At 42.1% G+C, this 4,466-nt stretch overlaps 1 long non-coding RNA gene across 1 annotated transcript; it reads right to left on the reverse strand.

Moving 5' to 3' along the window:
* Window positions 1–317: 317 nt before the first annotated feature.
* LOC119270144 lies at window positions 318–4,089 on the reverse strand. Its single transcript, XR_005133952.1, has 3 exons — window positions 3,578–4,089; window positions 1,091–3,439; window positions 318–853 (listed from the first exon to the last, which is right to left on the reverse strand). It is a non-coding gene; the product is annotated as an uncharacterized LOC119270144 (long non-coding RNA).
* Window positions 4,090–4,466: the final 377 nt, after the last annotated feature.

The following is a 4,466-nucleotide window of genomic DNA, read 5'->3' on the forward strand; positions in this document are numbered from 1 at the left end:
AATAAAAATAAAAAATAAAAAACAGGCCACCCGGACACAGTCCCAAAAAATAAAAATTAACGTGCACTGCATCTTCTCCCAGCGCACAGTTTCCAGTATAGGAGGCTCCTAATGCATGGGCCGACCCAGGCTCACAATGCCCGCGCGTTGCAACGGAAAAGAAAAATCTTAGATGCCTAGTCCAATAAGCATGGCTACATCCCACATGGAAGTCCCGTATTTCAACACCAACACTAAGAAGAGTGTTGATGTATTATGTTCTTATTTGCGTGGAAAGCAACAAACAGTAGCGCCAGCGTGGTAAGACAAACACGAGGGCGGCAAAACATGAACTTCTTTCAATTTCTTACAATAGTAGCTTGAATATCATGGAGCACAATTCAAATGATTGTTCATTGATCTATTAACCACAAAAGCAGAATATATTAAACTGAAAGGCTTTTTCTACAGAGTAAGTGTCAAAAAGGATTCTTGCGGAGTGAAGGTTAGTGCTCACCATCAAGTCGCCAGGTTCCATATACAACTTGTTGGTGCAGGCTTTCACTCTGCATCTGAACCTTCATCTATCTTTCGGTCATGGTCATATTTGAGTATAATTAGTTAGAACCACCAAGTGAGCTTTAATTAACTCACAAGCTTATAAATAAACCATAAGCTATACTCAAACATACTTTAGGAAAGTGAAAAAAAACATGCAGGATGAACAATGCAACTAATGTACCACGCCAAATTTGTTTCAACGGGGATCAGGCCAACCTTTACGGAACAGGGACCAGGTTGTTGTGCTATATCTTGCCAGTGGTCCTCATTGGTAGTAGTGATCATTGTCAAAACGTCTGTTACTTGCAAGTTACTGCAAAAAGAATTTCATATCAGCATGTGCTTATTGTTTCCCTTTTCTCAATATACAAACGTTGCTACATGTGTCACGGTCTTTAGTTAAATTTATTAGGCCAATTTGGCATGATACACCCATTACGAATTTCTACTAAATTGTGTGATCAAAAGAGCAGGGAAATGAGGGACAATACAAAGTATAGATTCTACATTAGATACATAGATCAAATAATGTAGTGAATAGTTGCTGCACCTTACAAATTCAGTATCAACAGAGACCTAGTGCCGAATGAAAGCTACACGAAGGACCTTCCGTACACAGAACAATCACTATTCGAGGTGACATTGACACGTTAATGATTCCGAGCCTGCAAATAATAATATAAGAATTAGTATTTCACATAGAAAGGGGAGAGTCATATAGGAACATGTCTGGGTTTTTTACCGGAAGAAAATATTTGGTATTGCCACGGAAAAAGATCGAAATAGCTAGCATTTAAAGTTCAAACTTAAAAAAGGTAGCATTTAGTTTAAACATGAGTATTGTTGTGATTCCTAAATTAATGTGGCTTCATTCTATTAGTATCTTGGGTATGTGTGAGAAATATTTAGTATGAAAAGACAACAGATAAATGACAAAAAAAGAGTATTATTAAATTCAAATGCATACCTTATATATTGAAATAGGACTGAAGAAACAATATGCCCTTTATAATATAAACGTGTATGTTGTGCCACTTGTAGAGGCACTAAGCTCAATTTTTCCTGGCAATAAAGCTAGCACCACTTCTCCCTAAACAGATTCGCATATATAAAAGAATCGGGCTAATGACAGGATATTTCTTCTTTGATCTCATCAAGTGGATGTTCATTTTCTAGCTGTATCCAAAGGATTGTAATGAATGTGTATCTAGAAGCTAGACTGTAAGTAATGGTGACATGTACTGGTCCGGGAAATCAGTTCAAACTGCAGGTGTACGAATTCAACATATCAATATGAATTGACATGTTAAAAACATATTGCTTGAGCAGTGAGCGTGGCAGCTAGTTCTTCAATCTTTTCTGAATACTCACCGAGCTTAGCTTTTGAAACGCTGAATCAAGAAGAAAACTCATGATTGAAATTGAAACACTGAATCAAGAAACAAACTCATACATGAACATGTTCTTATCATGGGGAAATACACATAAACATGAGAAGGTAATTTCCTTTGCTCCATGCATTACTATGACCAGACATTCTCATCATCAAAATGCAAGGTAATAAATGGAAGAAGGCCATCAAAAATTTATTTTGGACCTCATACGGTTTATTTTGTCAAGTAAGAAGTGTATATTTACATATACACAATTACACAGTTCAGATTTTCATGAACAGTTTGCTAATAAATCCAGAAGTGAAAGAGTAACCAGATTTCTTTAAGGGTGCATCAGTTAGTTTACACTCAGACCATGACCAAAATAAAGATACTCAACGTTAAAATGCACCCTGGCAGTCTGGGAGAAAGAGATTCCTCTCTGGGGTCGTGGCCAGGGGTACGACTATTGTCGTGCCGATAACCAGTCAAGATGAGCTGCTTGAGAAACATATAAAAGAACAGGGCACCAACACAGAGTAAGCTTCCTTTGCACTCTTATGTTTGTAAATACACAACACCCATGATGGTGTCTCTGTAGGTCTCTCGTTTGCACAAAAATTATGAGGCCCAGATGCTTATTTCACTCCTTTCTTAACCTCAATTAGACTTCTTTTATCCAAAGTTAGGAGTGTACAGATATGATAGGACGCGATCCGGCGAGAGGTTTCTGCCTGCGAAGTAGTGCCATCAAGATGGCGCAACAAGATGTCACCGCGATGCGGACCTACATGACTGCATTAGAGTAATCTGCGACGAAGTCAAGATCCTCCCCCAAAAAAACATGCCTCGGACAAAAAATTGTGGGAGCGCTGCTCTATTTTGCACCTGCTATCAAGTAGCTGGTGTGTCTCCGGCATAAGGACATGGAAGGAGAGTTTGGTCGGGGAATGCTGAGCAGAGCAAGCCTCCAAAGCGTGGCGCCGGGGAAGGAGTTGAACATATGTATTTTACAACAGTTCAATTTTGAATTAAAACATCGTCACTTATTTCCGGAAGGAGAGAGTAATCGTTAATGTTCTGTACATTATTGCACTTTGAATCAAATCGAACGAGACGTGTGCTACAGTATTTAAAGTTACTTTCACCCTTATACTTATAAACAAGAGTCTGCAATCTTATGTCCTGAAAGGAGAATCAAAAGAGGAGAAGGACATATTACCAGAGCTCTTAGATCCTTGATGACAAATCCTTATTGTCTCTGATAAACTTGTGTTCTCCAATTTTAGTCCAACACTATGAACTATCTCATCATACAGTTTGGATAAACAATACATTTTTTTTTTCGCTTTTGAATATGCTTGGAGAGGAAAACTGCTTGTTGCTATTTATGAAGAATGGAAATTGGTTATGTAATGATAAAGTGGTAGCACATAATACCTCCACCACAAGGATTTTTATCTGCAAGACATCCGCGGAATGTAATCTGACATTGTATCCCCTGAATTTGTCACTGTATTAGTAATCTGCAAGAGCACAAATCGCCACATTCATGAATTGGATGGTAATCCAACAAAAAATCCTGTTATCACAAGAGAACACAAGGTACATAATAGAGTAGAGCACCCATTTATTAGAAGAAAACCATGCCAAACTTTAATAACCTGTTTAGATGTGGCCAGCCACGGCCGGACATGAAGTGGAGCAGGAGGAGCGCAAGATGGAGAGGGAGAGGAGGCCTGCAGCCACGGTGGGGAACCAGAAGTGATGGAGAAGCCAGCGCACCCGGCCTCGCCTCGCCACCTCGATGCCGGCGACCCCCGCCGGAATCAGCTACCCAGAGCCGCCCTTCCTTCCTCCTCTCCCTATCCTTCCTCTTGTTCTCTCCTTCCTCCATCCTGTGCTCGCTCTTTCTCTCTGTTCGAACAGGAGGTACCGAGCCACCATGCTCGTCCACCGCCGGAGCTTCCATGCCGCGCCCAACTATGCCCAGTCGAGCCTCGTTAACCCTAGCAATCGGGAGATCCTCCGGATAGAGCTGCTACTCCTCCCAATCCCCTCACCTTGTGCCGTCACCCACGCAGCACGCGCGCCCCTTTGCCGCCGGTGAGGATCTCCGCCCGCGACCCCCTCTCTCCTCCTCTTCTTCGCGTAGTGCTTGACCCCTCCGCGCAAGTCAGCCCCGTGGAAAAAGGATCGCGGGTTCAATACTCCCAAGTCTAGGGTCCTTTGTGCAAGAACGAAGCAATTTTTTCAGATCCATTTAAAGTGGGATTGCGGGTTCAATTATCAGAAAGTACATGGACGTTTGTCACGCCCTACTCTCCACCCAATCAGGCAGGAGAGCATGCGGACAGCAAGGCACCAGAGGTGCAGCCGCGGGAGGAGGAAGATCACGGCCCACGGGCAGAGAGCATGGAAAAGTCCTTGGTAGGTTAGTGTCTATGTCAGGTGGGGCCTGTACCACATAGTGCTATAAGGGTGGGCGACAACAGAGACTGGGTCATGCCTTGTAATCGAATATTCAGAATTTTCCATCTATCTACTTTCTCC

Source organism: Triticum dicoccoides, chromosome 3A (assembly GCF_002162155.2).
Source record: "Triticum dicoccoides isolate Atlit2015 ecotype Zavitan chromosome 3A, WEW_v2.0, whole genome shotgun sequence".
NCBI classification, from domain to species: Eukaryota; Viridiplantae; Streptophyta; class Magnoliopsida; order Poales; family Poaceae; genus Triticum; species Triticum dicoccoides.